The sequence below is a fragment of the Aedes aegypti genome, chromosome 1 (assembly GCF_002204515.2).
Source record: "Aedes aegypti strain LVP_AGWG chromosome 1, AaegL5.0 Primary Assembly, whole genome shotgun sequence".
In the NCBI taxonomy this organism is placed as follows: domain Eukaryota; kingdom Metazoa; phylum Arthropoda; class Insecta; order Diptera; family Culicidae; genus Aedes; species Aedes aegypti.
In genome coordinates, this window is record NC_035107.1 from 152,441,324 (window position 1) to 152,457,227 (window position 15,904).

The 15,904-nt window shown below is 37.9% G+C and overlaps 1 long non-coding RNA gene across 1 annotated transcript; it reads left to right on the top strand.

The window, feature by feature from the left end:
• The first annotated feature begins 562 nt into the window (after positions 1 to 562).
• Positions 563 to 945, top strand: LOC110674517. The gene is made up of 2 exons (XR_002498943.1): positions 563 to 625; positions 693 to 945. It is a non-coding gene; the product is annotated as an uncharacterized LOC110674517 (long non-coding RNA).
• The last annotated feature ends 14,959 nt before the right edge of the window (positions 946 to 15,904 follow it).

A 15,904-nucleotide genomic window follows, 5' to 3' on the forward strand; every position in this document is an offset into this window, starting at 1 on the left:
GAGTCACTTCAATTTTTAGTCGTAATTTCTGTAAAAGCTTTTAATTAATTACACTAAATATTTCTGCTGCTTCATGCTTATTGCATTTCATACCAAAAAGAACAGCAGCCGTTTCTGGAATTGATTGTAAACTTCACATTTTGCTTGTTACGCAATCTCACTGCGCCAAAACCACCGCGCTGATGCTGTGTACGAAAAGCGGCCTTTTCACATGGTTGTACAAAATAAAATATGTTGAGATCTTTTTGGAGCATCTCTTCTATACATTAAGCATCCCCTTCTATACATTAAGCTTTTCACAAATCTTGCGATTGGCGAGTAATGTGTCTCTGGAACCGACATTCTACACTGTAAACTTGGCTCTACCCTTTAAGGCGTAAAAAGCACCCATTTTTTCCTCATGTATGAAACTGTCAAAAAATGGGGTAGTTTTTTGTTTAGGATAATGGGTATTTTGTATTCTTTTATTAGTTCAAACGCTTTACTCTTTAATGGGTGAAGAATGTCTTTAGGATTTCTGATGAACACTCTTAGCGTCCATTATCTTTTGTTCATCACCCAAGTCGTATTCGGATCGCTTATTGTGGACAGTTGTGGACAAATGGACAAGTTTTTACATTTTCGGGTAAGTTTAAAATCGAAAAACTTCATTAATTTCGTCGTTAGCTAAAGAAATGCCGTGATCTTTGCAGGTTTGTTGAAAAACGCAGTTGCGGACTGGAGCCATGGCAGATTTCTACGGCCAAAAGCGGACGCATAGAAAACTGTATTCCGGTCAATGCGAGGACTAATGTCTGGAATTAGTATAAACTGCAGATTTTTCAGCCTTGGAGAAAATTTATAGTTAATAAGATGATGAAACATTGTAGCATTGTAGGTTAAGTGCATTACGTTATTATTTTAAATTTTATATAAGCTATAATAAAGTGTTTTATTGCTCATTGATTTTTATTGCTCTTGCTCCATTTATTTATTTTCATTTGATTCATATTAAAACGTTTAATCTAGATAATGAATAAAAGGGTATATTTTACCCACTTTTTAACTGAATTAATTCCGAATAGTGGGTAAAATTCACTCGTTGGTTTGACGTACAAGCGGTTTACTCTTTAACGAGTAAAGGCCCTTTACTCTTTTTATGAGTTAAACTAGTTTCTCTCAAAGAGGGTACTTTTTTACCCTTTAAAGGGTACTTTAGTCTTACAGTGTATTGCATGATAGGATAGCAGTAGGTACATAGGCGTTATATATGGGCGATCCCTATTGTGTGAAATGAGTTCTTCCGTAGCCATGTGGTAACGCCCGGGGCTGTAAAGCAAAGCTTTGAAGAAGTAACCTAGGTTCGATTCCGGATGGTCCCAAATCTTTTTTAAAAGAAATTTTTGGGACTTTTATGGGAATAAAGTATTATTGTACCTGTTACATGATATAAGAGTGAAAAACATGCAACTTTAGCAACTCGGTTAAGGAATGCGCAAGCATTCATAGAACATTAGGCTGAGATGCAAACTAATACCAAGAAGAAGAAAGGAGCAAATTTGCTCAGAATAAAAATATAAATATTGGTCATAACATAATCACTATAAGAATTCTAAGTTTTAATTTAATTTTTGAGAACTGAAGTTGTTCCCAGTTGAGTGATTTGTAGTGTTTTACAAATAACTGTCGATTAAAACTATGATTGCATTTTACCGGGCAGACGCTTGCTGTCCTTACTCGCTATCGCTCGTCGGACTTAAAAAAGGGAAAACAATCTCTTTTTGCATTATAGCGGGCGAACGCTTGCAAGGACATTTGCCTACAATCGATTTGATGCAAAACTAACACTTCGGAATACGGGTCTTCTATGAGGCTTCGCCCCTGAAGCTTAAGGTATCTCGGTGTAATACGCTCTAACGAAGCAATACTATCGTGTTGTGGCTGAAAAGCAGCCTCTATACCAATGGGGACGAAATGCCAAGAAGGAGAATAAACTAAAAGGAAATTAATGATAGACTTTGGATGTCATTCCTTTCTACAAAAGTTATTGTGATATAAGATATGTTTTTCCGGTCATTCAACCAACTAACAAATGCAAAATTTGATCCATGTAAGAACTGTAAGTAATAACATAGTATAATTTTATAAACAGATCAATTTTTTCTCAGTACTTGTGTTATACATGTGTGTGATGTGTGACTCACATATAAAAACTATGTCGCATTTTTTCGGACAAACGCTTACTGTTTGCACTCGTTGTCCCTCGTCGGACTTGAAAAAAGGAAAATAAGACTACGGCGGCATTCTGCTGCTTCAGTTTCTCTATCCGTAAAGCGGATCTGTCGTATAAATTTTTTAACGGTAATGACGTGTCGCCACAAAAAAATCATATGTAGTAAAATGACTTGAACTAAAATTGTTTCGGCCGGCAGTGTTCAAAATGTATTTTTTCTGTTCCAAGTTTGTGCATACGTAGTCAAAATTTTAGAAGTTGGAAATGTAAAGATAAGCGGATACTGTCGATAATCAAATCAAGGAGTGCAATATCATTTTTAGCGTTTGTTACTATGTGCAAACAAAAAAAACTTTTTTGCAGGGCAATTCTTTTTTTTTTTTAATTTCATTTCTGCAACATTTTAAAAAGAGCATAACTGCTTTTGTAACCAACACCTTTTTTCGCCATTGAAGATTGCATATGACTCCTTTAACACTGTGAACAGCTCTACAGTTTTACTCCTTGTAAAAATAGCCATTTTCCTCTTACTCCGTAATGTGTTATAGATTTTCATGAGCTTGAAATTAAACTCATTTTACTAAACTTACGATAGATGTTCTCTTCTTGGTATTTTGTCAATCATAGTAAATATCTTAAGATTTATATTAAAAAAAATACACAGAAATTCATGTTAACCATTTGAATATGACTTTTATTTCACTTTTTATTTCTTATCTACATTTTATATGGCACTTTCCCCTACAGTTTATTATGCACTTTTACCTCGAATTTCACGTCAACACATTCAATGCCAATAATTTCTTCTGCCTTCAAGACAAAACTTGCTTGTAAACCACGTTCTTCATTTCATCACTTGGGGCAAGAATGTTCAAATTTTTCGGTGAACCAACCCTCGAACATGCAAGTAAAGTTGACCATGAGAAAAACATGGGGACCTTAAATCCACCCCACAGTGCTTGATCGACTGACCCTGCGATTTATTGATTGTTATCGAGAACGCAAGCCTCACTGGAAATTGCAGTCTTTTGAAAGAAAATGGAAGATCTGAAGGCACCAGTGGTATCCTTGGAATGAAAACAGTTTCACCTTGTCCTTTTCCTGTTAGAATGACTGCTTCTATAACATTAGCTAGCATCTTTCTCACACACATTCTCGTTCCGTTACACAGTTTAGGAGGATCAAGATTTCGCAGCAGTATGATGGGACATCCTTCTTTGATAAGTAGACGGTGTGGTGGCATTCCAGCAGGGTCAAGCGAATTCAAGAATTCCGGTGGGAAATTGACAGCATCATCCGCTTCTTCAACAGTGTCGATTGATTTATATTCCATCATTGCACCTGGAACCTTGGCAAGTATTTGATTATTCATGTCGTTGACGTCTTCATTTTTGGCTGCAAGGATTGCCCTTTCCCGCAACCAGTTCATATTACGATAGTTGTCAGCAATTTCTGGATAGATCACATCTATCAGTTCTGCTGCAGATGACACCAGGTTACAAAAATTAGGTGCCAATTTGATGTACCCATTCGAACCAATTGCAACTCGGCCTTCTCCGATTTCCAGAAGTTGTTTGGCGAATGTTTGAGCATGTTCATCGCCCAAACAAATTCTCATATTTGTTTTCAAGGTAACCTGAAGAAAAAGAAAAATAAAATATTAACTCGTATAATCCAGTCATTATATATATATTAAAACTTACCTTGGTAACATGTTTCCATATAGCTGAATACTTCAAGCAAGCATTAATCTCATCAACGGGAGTAGACTTCGGAATGACGGGTAGCGTTTGACGAAAGTCTCCACACAGCAGTAACAGCGCTCCTCCCATTAATTTATTATTACCGCGTATGTCTTTCAATGTGGTGTCCAGGGCTTCTAGAGCTTTTTTATGAGCCATAGTACATTCATCCCATATGATCAGCTTGCACAATTTGAGCACTTGTGCCTTACCGCTTGTTTTGCTTATATTACAGGTAGGGTTTTCCTGCCTGGTTAAGTCAAGTGGAAGCTTGAACGCAGAATGAGCAATCCTGCCTCCCTCCATCAACGTTGCCGCTATTCCGGAAGACGCTACTGCAAGTGCGATTTCTCCTTGGGCTCTGATTTTTGCGAGAATCAAGTTGGTCAAAAATGTTTTGCCAGTGCCTCCAGAAGCATTCAAAAATATAACACCACCGCTTTGCTTTACTACTTCATCCATGATCAGTTCGAAAGCTATTTTCTGATCTGAATTCAGCAATGATTCCTTTTCAACGACATAGTCTGTTAGATCTATAATATTGTAGGCTGTTTCACGTATGTAATCAGTAAAGAGTCTAAATTATAAAGAGACGAAATCTGATCATATTCAAAATAAATCAGCTAGCAACTGTGCCAAATCTATTACGCAGCACTGCCAATGTTGAATCCCACGCTAAAAGTGAGTCACAGGTTTTATGTGTTGAATTTTCACAGGTTTGGGTAACGAATGAAAAATTGACTGAATGTGTGGAAAACCAATGTAATGAGTAGAGCATTCTTTATGCAAAGCATGAAAATTGCAACCGACACTCAAGTATTCAGAAAATATGCTACTTCAGAAGAAGCAAAATTTTCGTGGGCGGTAACATTTTTGTGTGAGCCGTTTTCAGCTTGTGTGAAAAAGTGTTTGACAAGTCTCCTGCTCGATTGGAATGACATTGACAGTAAACTTGGAATTCCAATTGGAACATTTCGCTTCTTTGCTTACAGTTTCTTTAGTAATCAGCATCTATTATTCTTTCTTCGTTTCGTATCGGTGCAGGCAAACCAAGCTGTAACAGCGTTTTATTAGCCATGGCCACACATTTATCCTCAAGCATGATCAGAGCTTTGTTGAAAATATCTGTATTATACGTGATTTGTACTGTGGGAATTGATCTACGGACGTTCATGAGTACATCTTCACTAAGTGCCTCTTTATATTTTTCCCACAATGCATATGGGTTAGATGGAGCACATGTGGTCAAAATTATGGCAAAAAGAGTTCTTATTTGATCTGGAAGGCACAATAATGCAGCTTCTTGCAATGTATCATCCCAATGCCGATCACCTTCCAACAATTCTAACACCTGGCAGGCCTCTCGAAATGTTTGACACACTGTTTGGTTTACGGTTCTAAGTTCCACGAAAGACCTTGGTCCTCGAATCGAATGTAGAAGCATCCTCAGAAAAAAACATTCAGCATTGTTGGGGTGAACGGTATAAACTCGACCCAAAGCGTCACTTGCAAAGATATCATGTCCAAGAACGGGCTTTCCCACTTTCCTCCTGTGGAAAATCTTCTTCGCTGCGTCCCACGTATAGTAACGTACTTCAGGATACAACAAAGTTCTTGCAAAAGGATCTTCTTGACATAGCTGGAAAAATGCAGTCAATGTTGTATTTGGCGGATGATCAGCAAATCTAGAAGCATTCTCAGGTGTGAAGTAAACTCGCTGGCCGTTTTCCAAATGAACGCTGAGATGCAGTGTTGCGATGGATCTTCTTCGTGAACAATGATCGACGCATCTTCGCGATCCAACATTCGCCAAAATTCATTTTTCATTTTTGCGTTACGAAGAGCATCGCAAAAAGCGAACGGATGCAACGCCGAAGAAGCAAAATGAACACACCGATAAGTGGTTCGCGAAGCCTTTCCACTCGTAAGATTCATTTATCCACGCGCTGTTCATTCTCGTGATTTATTGCAAGGTTGCTTCTTCTCGTAAAGTCAAGCAAACACTCCACGCTAAACCAGCTCCACGTAGCGCATGTGTTAAAACTACACAGAATGAGGCAATTAATGCAGAACTGGCTGACTGAGTGAAAATTCTGAGTAGATCGCACTCATTCTGTGAGTTGCCGACGTGTTGGCCTTCGGCTGTGCGGGGATCGATGGAAACGGAACTGTCAATGATCTCCCGCGTGGCAGCAAACAGTTAGCCGTTGGTAAGATGGGGAGTTTTCTAAGATGTTTTCTAGCGAAAAGCCGGAATATGGTCGCAAATGCGAAAGTTTTTTCCTTATTTGCTTCCACTTCGGCTATTCAAATGAAAAAATCTCTGAAAAACTTTAAAATTGGAAGTGAATTTCGCATTCCCAGTGTTCCTCCTCTGTGCGCATTTCACTCATTCAGTTTTGTTTACCACCGTTTGCACAAAACTGTGTACAGCCCCTTTGCACAGAATCTGTGCTGCACGAAAAGAGGCCAATTTTGTGCGCTCGGCACTCATTTTTGAGCGGAGCAAGTTTAGCGTGATTGTTGCGAGCCCGCATGAAGATGATCGAAATGAATATTTTCCTGCTCTTCGCGAAGAACAGGCAGCGTGGATCGTACCGTTCACATTACCGAGCGATGAAAAATCACCCGATGATAGCGTCGGGAGAAACAGCGATCCGAAAATGAAACAAGAACGAATGAAGTGCCCGAACGGTTGTTTGTGTTTATTCGCAGATTCTGTTTTGATGCCTACGAAAATTCATCGTGCCTCGCGTTTCCGATCATTGTTCAGCAACATTGCTGAGATGAACAACAGTAGGATGTCTTTCATGGATCATAAACCCAAAAATTCGCCATACTGCTTCGTTACTACTAACGTATCTTCCCAATTGATACTGCATTACTTCGTCATTTGTGTTTTCACTACTTATTCCATAAACAGCCATATCGCTTCCCTTATTCACGTACTTGCAAACGTATTTAATGGATTTAACACTGTTACAGTATTCCACGTTGATGTGTGCTTGGAACATTTTCGACAGCAATGGCGAATATGGTACAACCCATCTATTATCAATTTCTACTTCTGTATTGCGTACTTTCAATTTCACCGACATTCCACCATTTTCTGGACTACGTCGTGTATATAATGGATAGCCATCGTTTCCAGTTTGAGTTTGTTCAACGAAATTTCTGGGATATTTTTTGGTACATTTTCCGTCTCTCATACATGGTGAACTTAAATTGAGGTTGCCGCATGGACCGTGGATCATATTTTTTGTTATAACAGCATGAAGTTCAGGATCTACTACCGGATCAGGTAGCTCAGCGGATATGACGTCATCGATTTGTGTTGGATGAAGTTTGTTTACCAACCATATCAAATTGTGAGAATGTGGCAATCCTCGCTTTTGCCATTCAACTGTATACATCCAACACCTTGGCGCTCCAAAAACATGACCCTTCGTTATGGCTTCAATAAGTTTTAGTTGCTTTTGTCTGAAAACTCTCGCCACCAAATCGTGACGTTCGTTTACTGATTGTCCATTGGTAAGCAACTCCGTGATTTCAGGCCAAGCTGGGTTGCATGTGAAGGTAATGAACAGATCAGGTCTCCCATACATCCTGACGTACGTCATGGCATCTTGAGTATATTCGTGCATATGTCTAGGGCTACCTGTAAATGTAGCTGGCAGAATAACTAACGCGCCAAGGTTGTCAACGTTACCATCGTTCGCTATTGCATCCTTGAGGTGGACATAGTCATCAACTCTTAGTTTTCGTTGATTCAAGCGAATGTAAAAAAGGCGTTCACTTTCGATTTTGACGTACATATCAACGACGAACTGTTGGAATAGTTGCCTGCAATTAAGTAAGTGGTTGTAAGCATCGCCCCGAATCATTAGCCGGTAGGCATAAAAATCCATGGCTGAAACTTTTTTGGTGGTAGATTCACCCGTCGTCGGATCGATTTGTTTTAGATTGAAGTGATATCCATCTTCACCATGAGGGAACATTATTGGGTACTGCAAAGCATCGTAGGATCTATGAGTTTCTGAAATCCTTTGTAATGATTCTCCTCGTTTTTGAATGACGATATCACGTTGATCATAAGCATCACCAGTTACAACAACTGCAACCTCATCTACTTGTGGTGCATTGAAGCGACGCTCATGTTCATCAGGAGGTCTTCGATCAGCCCTTATGATCACCTTGAATTCATCCGAAGACATACGATCCAATGCAGATTTAAAAACTCTGACCAAATCGTTGTGCTCCTGAAACATCTGTTGCAAATGTTGCACTATCTGTCGTCTAGTTCCTGATATGTAGCTGCATCTGCGATCTGTTTCCATTTGTTCATCTCCGATGAAATACAGCTGCAGAAACTTTGGCGGCTGCTCTGGTAACGGAAGCAATGATAAAGCCTTATGATAAATCTGTCCTTGAACTGTGAATGTCGATGGAAAACCAGCTTGTTCAACAACTAATGTTGTGCCGAAGGATGTCATTTGAAAGCATGCATTGTATTTTCTTATGAATTTGAGAAAATGTTTGGATTCTGGCGTATTTCCTGACATGTAGTCCAAAAGTACTTGTGGCGGTGGTTCTAACTGGCTAAGATTCACTTTTCCATTTTTACAACAAATTCCCGGAGCTTCATTTTTGAACTTCTTAGCTTGGCAATAGGTGCAAACTACCTCCATTTTTCCTATAGTTACGTCATTATGTTCCATGTAGTTCTTCTGTGGATCATAACGAAACGCTTCCAATGCCAGATTGATATGTCGTATGGTTCGTGAGTGTCTTGCCATACACCTCATTTCCTGTACTCGAGTTGCATGCTGCTCGACAGTTTCTGTTATTCTCAGAAGCACTGTCCTCTCTCTTTGGTTGTATAGACGATCTTCACGCTGTTGAACAGTCTCTTCTTCTCTGGATGCCGTTGCATGTAGGGCCAATTTCTACTTCTGTATTGCGTACTTTCAATTTCACCGACATTCCACCATTTTCTGGACTACGTCGTGTATATAATGGATAGCCATCGTTTCCAGTTTGAGTTTGTTCAACGAAATTTCTGGGATATTTTTTGGTACATTTTCCGTCTCTCATACATGGTGAACTTAAATTGAGGTTGCCGCATGGACCGTGGATCATATTTTTTGTTATAACAGCATGAAGTTCAGGATCTACTACCGGATCAGGTAGCTCAGCGGATATGACGTCATCGATTTGTGTTGGATGAAGTTTGTTTACCAACCATATCAAATTGTGAGAATGTGGCAATCCTCGCTTTTGCCATTCAACTGTATACATCCAACACCTTGGCGCTCCAAAAACATGACCCTTCGTTATGGCTTCAATAAGTTTTAGTTGCTTTTGTCTGAAAACTCTCGCCACCAAATCGTGACGTTCGTTTACTGATTGTCCATTGGTAAGCAACTCCGTGATCTCAGGCCAAGCTGGGTTGCATGTGAAGGTAATGAACAGATCAGGTCTCCCATACATCCTGACGTACGTCATGGCATCTTGAGTATATTCGTGCATATGTCTAGGGCTACCTGTAAATGTAGCTGGCAGAATAACTAACGCGCCAAGGTTGTCAACGTTACCATCGTTCGCTATTGCATCCTTGAGGTGGACATAGTCATCAACTCTTAGTTTTCGTTGATTCAAGCGAATGTAAAGAAGGCGTTCACTTTCGATTTTGACGTACATATCAACGACGAACTGTTGGAATAGTTGCCTGCAATTAAGTAAGTGGTTGTAAGCATCGCCCCGAATCATTAGCCGGTAGGCATAAAAATCCATGGCTGAAACTTTTTTGGTGGTAGATTCACCCGTCGTCGGATCGATTTGTTTTAGATTGAAGTGATATCCATCTTCACCATGAGGGAACATTATTGGGTACTGCAAAGCATCGTAGGATCTATGAGTTTCTGAAATCCTTTGTAATGATTCTCCTCGTTTTTGAATGACGATATCACGTTGATCATAAGCATCACCAGTTACAACAACTGCAACCTCATCTACTTGTGGTGCATTGAAGCGACGCTCATGTTCATCAGGAGGTCTTCGATCAGCCCTTATGATCACCTTGAATTCATCCGAAGACATACGATCCAATGCAGATTTAAAAACTCTGACCAAATCGTTGTGCTCCTGAAACATCTGTTGCAAATGTTGCACTATCTGTCGTCTAGTTCCTGATATGTAGCTGCATCTGCGATCTGTTTCCATTTGTTCATCTCCGATGAAATACAGCTGCAGAAACTTTGGCGGCTGCTCTGGTAACGGAAGCAATGATCCAGCCTTATGATAAATCTGTCCTTGAACTGTGAATGTCGATGGAAAACCAGCTTGTTCAACAACTAATGTTGTGCCGAAGGATGTCATTTGAAAGCATGCATTGTATTTTCTTATGAATTTGAGAAAATGTTTGGATTCTGGCGTATTTCCTGACATGTAGTCCAAAAGTACTTGTGGCGGTGGTTCTAACTGGCTAAGATTCACTTTTCCATTTTTACAACAAATTCCCGGAGCTTCATTTTTGAACTTCTTAGCTTGGCAATAGGTGCAAACTACCTCCATTTTTCCTATAGTTACGTCATTATGTTCCATGTAGTTCTTCTGTGGATCATAACGAAACGCTTCCAATGCCAGATTGATATGTCGTATGGTTCGTGAGTGTCTTGCCATACACCTCATTTCCTGTACTCGAATTGCATGCTGCTCGACAGTTTCTGTTATTCTCAGAAGCACTGTCCTCTCTCTTTGGTTGTATAGACGATCTTCACGCTGTTGAACAGTCTCTTCTTCTCTGGATGCCGTTGCATGTAGGGCCATGTCATGCAGCCGTGTTTCACGTTGTTGTACTGTTTCTCCTGATCTAGATGTCGCGGATCGCAGGGCCATATCTTGTAGTCGGGATTTACGTTGTTGATCTGTCTCTTCTGCTCTCGAAGTCGTGGCTCTCTGTGCCATAGCCTGCAGTCGTAATTCACGATGTTGTTGTGTCTCCACAGCTCTTGCTGCCGCAGCTCTTTCTGCCACATTTTTAAGCCGATCTTCGCGACACTGAATTGTTTCCTTATCTCTAGTTCTTAACGTTCTGAACGCAACACCTTTCAACCTGACCTCCCGTTCTGCTGTCGTTTCTGAAGCTCTAGAAGCCCTTGCCCGTTCACGCAATGCGGCAAGACGTTTATTCCTTGTCAATGAACTTTCTTGTTTGCGCTGTTCTTTCACTTTTTTCGCTTTTGTTTGCACTCGACCAATGCACTTTCGTTTATTCGGAGCCATTGTATCGATTGTAGAGAATAACACTTGAATAAATTCTATTTAATCTGAAAACTAAATTTTGTTAATAAATGAATCAATATGAGGGTTTATATCATTACTAATGGAATTAGTAATTAATTAATGGAATAGAATTAACACTTATACTCACTTCCTTCGATAATTATTATCTTTATCTCCGTAATTCTCACTTTTGCTTTACTAAGGACACTTTTTTGATAGAACACGAAACTGATTGATTGTAATGGAATATAGTGTTGAAAATAATAAACATAAACTCAAGGCTTCTGCTCCACAGGCTACTGACTGATACCGCTATCTGCCAGCTCCTCTCTTTTATTTCATGTCTGGGTACAATATTATCCGCTACGCGTTACCTCTACAATTCTTACCAATAGACATCTCCACTGCAGGGTGTGTGAAGTACCTGATCTTCAACATATAGTAAAGCCTGTCCACGTTAAATTTCGGACACCCAAATAATGGCAGCAAAAAAAAGTTACTCATAATTCAACAAAAACAATTGTTTATTTCAGAATAAAAGAGTTATATCTACAAAATAAACAGTTGACAAGGATGTTAATCCTTCTTTCTGTAAAATTCTCGAACTTTCTGTGGTACACCCGCCATCTGTGTCCGAAGTTTATCGTGGACAGGCTTTAGGTACGCTTAATCGCGATTGAAATCTTCGAACAATGATCGTAAAGCCGGGTAATGTTAGCTAGTACCTAATAAAAGTGCTTTCCATCTCTATCTTCTCTATGTCTATCTCTATCTTCCATCTCTATCGATTATTCGAATTGAAATGAGTTTATCTCACTTTGTTTTTTTTTTATTTTATATTTTTAAAGTTTGTTCACTTAATTTTGACTTTATTTTTTTTAATTACACTGAAAAACCATGTCAAATTTAAATAGAATGTGATCGACTAAATATTAATGTTCATGATATACTATCTAAATCCGAAGGAAAGTAATCCTTTCACCATGGTTCCAGGCTTTCATTCATTATTTCACGGCCGCCATGTTCCATCCATTTTGTATGGTTTCAGGACTCAATTCACTGTCATGAAAGCCATTTCGAATTCAGATTCTCTATCTTGGGCGCCAAATATTGATTTTCGTAAATCCAAAATAACATCGTGAATCGAAAAAAAAACTTTATCCTACGGCTTCCATTTTGAATCCCGGTCCATCATCTCGGATTTCCAAATGCCGCTTTATATTTATTTTTGTGATCTTATATCATCGAACTCGATAGAAGAATGTTTATTCCGCATGATTTTTACTCTTTCTAGGATTTTCATGGTTCAGTCTCTTTCTAGGATTTACATAATTTCAGGCATTAATTCAAAGTCGCAAATTTAAATTAAGGTAAGCCATTTTGGATTTCCAGATGAAGATTAATTTCCATTATATAAACACCGATTGAAAGATATTCATTTTACATGATTTCAGTCTTTGATTCACTATTTCACGGCTGCCATTTAGAATTACGGTTCTTCATTTTGAATTTCCAGGTGGTGCCAAATATTCATTTATGTTATGTACACTTCAAACCTGTCTGAAAGATATTTATTTTGTATGGTTTCGTACCTTATTTCATTATCTGGAGACCATCTTAGCCATCTTGGTTTTGAAAATGCCGTCGGAAAACGATTTTTTTTTAATCTACTTATCGAGCCCAGTCGATAGATATCCATATTGGATTGTTTTAGAAAAGACATTACGTTTAAACTACAAACATGTAAAAAGGCCATTTTGGAAATGAGGCCACCACCTTGAATTCCAAAATTGCTATAATCATCTCCACAGTCCAAGGAATGCATATGCAAAGTTTAGTGAAAATCGGTTCAGGCATTCCAGAGTTATGATGGAACATACAAACATATATTGACTTTTATAAATAGATAGGTAGACTGCTATGAACATCTCTACAGTTTAAAGAATGCATGTGCAAAGTTAAGTGACAATCGGTTAAGACTTTTCAGACTCATGTTGGAACATACCTTGACTTTTAAAGATATAAATCTCATGGCCACCATTTTGACTTTTATAGATATTAATCTCAAGGTCGCCATTTTGAATTACAGTCCGCCATCTTGGATTATCAAAAATCATCGAATATTTAATGGGTGGTATGCACACCAATCCGGACAGAAAGGTACCCGACTAAGGGTACATAACAACATTATATCAGCATATGTTATTATGTTATAAGTTTTTTTTCGAACATAGGTTGTTACAAACTTGATGCAGGATGTTGTTAAAATAACTAAAATTATAACAAAAAGTGTATGAATAGTAACATAAACATAACAAAATGTATTTTAATTCTTTCAAAAACATATCAAACCAAGTTATAATGTTTGATACAAAGTATCAAAATTATAATACTGTTCGATATACGATAATATTGTATATTATTGAAATGCATAACTATCTTATTATTTTGTTATAAAGTTGTTAAAAATGAACAAAAACATATCTTATAGGCAAAAAAACACATTATGTTATATTTTTGTTTTATTATGTTCTATGGATAACGGAGCCTAACAAAATTATATCATAATATGATATGCATATCATATTCTGATAAAATTTTATTATATTTTTGTTACAAGCCTCTAGTCGGGTATCCATTTTACATGATTTCAGGCCTTAATTCATCATCACATGGCCGCCATTTTGAATTTAGGTCCGCCATCTTGGATTTAAAAATGCCGTCGGACATCAATTTTCGTGTTTTACTGATCAAGCCCAATCGTTAGACACCCATATTGCATAGTTTCCGGAAGGACATTGCCGCTACACTACAGACATAATGAAATGTGCGCCGCCATTTTGGAATTTAGGCCGCCATCTTGAATTCCAAAGTTGCTATGACCATCTGCACAGTCTAAGGAATGCATGTGCAAAGTTTGGTGAAAACCGGTTGAAGCATTCCAGAGTTATGGTGGAACATACAAACAAACATATAAACATACAAACATACATTGACTTTTATATATATATATATATATATAGATATAGATAGATTATTAAAAATAGTTATCGAAGTTTTAAAATTTAAAGAAAAATGTCGATGATGTTTAAATAACTAATACTTTCGTATAAATAAATAAAAACAGGTTTTTTTCATTCATTTTAGGACCCAATTGGGATTAAAAATTGCACATGAGAATTGGTTATTTTCTCATTGTTATTGATTTGTCAGATAGGCCCTTATCGCGAATCCCTCTCGACTTGCTTTGTGAATGCTCAGCACTAAAGAGTCTAAATTATAAAGAGACGAAATCTGATCATATTCAAAATAAATCAGCTGGCAACTATGCCAAATCTATGGGGCTCTGCACAAAAATCAATCTCTCTCTTTCACTTCTCCATGAAATTTGTAAACAACAAGGCCAGTAAACGTCAAAATGCCATACAAAACCAAAACAATGCAGAGCCCCATTACGCAGCACTGCCAATGTTGAATCTCACGCTAAAAGTGAGTCACAGGTTTTATGTATTGAATTTTCACAGGTTTGGGGAACGAATGAAAAATTGACTGAATGTGTGGAAAACCAATGTAATGAGTAGAGCATTCCTTATGCAAAGCATGAAAATTGCAACCGACACTCATGTATTCAGAAAAAATGCTACTTCAGAAGAAGCAAAATTTTCGTGGGCGGTAACATTTTTGTGTGAGCCGTTTTCAGCTTGTGTGAAAAAGTGTTTGACAAGTCTCCAGCTCGATTGGAATGACATTGACAGTAAACTTGGAATTCCAATTGGAACATTTCGCTTCTTTGCTTATAGTTTCTTTACTCAGCACCTGCACACGCTAAGATCAGTTTACCCATAAATAGGTAGTTCATTTACCCATATATGAGTTTTTCATATAAAACCCATAATATGGGTAAAATTTACCAATAAAAATTGGTAAAATTCACCCATATTATAAGTAAAGTCGTTTTACCCAAATATGAGTAATAAAGGTACCCATATTTGGATGAAAAACAAAACATCAACAATTAGCGGCACGATATTCAGTAACAACAAAGAGGTGATTGCAATCTTTAAACGGTTTTGCTTTAAAACTTGGATAATTTAAAGGTATTTATTTATATTTTTTGAATAAAGATATACTAAGACTTTAAACATTATCTGTTTCAGCTTGTATTTATGGCGATATTTGCTGCATCGGCATCCAATCTCTTCAACCCGAAAATTCCAACCTGAGGGACATCCGTTCATCTGGTTGGATCAAAGTCGGTTACGCTGTGGATTCGCTCGTTGGGGCCCTGCTAGATGGGATGAGTCAATGGCTAGGTGTTCCCTGATTGGGATAAAACCCAACTGATGAGCACTCGAATATCAAAAGTCGATATCTTCATATTTAACTGTCATATTGGCCACACATATTAGATTTTAATAAAAGTAGTGCATCATGTATTCGCGTATTGTAGCTAGTTTGTTTAATATTTTCATTATTGAAAATCAGCAAAGAAAAGAAAAATGAAGTACTCATATTTGGGTATTTTTTCCATAATGTCGCTCAAAATCAAATACCCATTTATGGGTTTTAAGAGTTTACCTATTTATGAGTAGAGTTCACTTTACTCATAAAATGAGTGTGTGCACTTTTTGGCGATTATGGGTAAACTTTACCCATATTTGGGTAA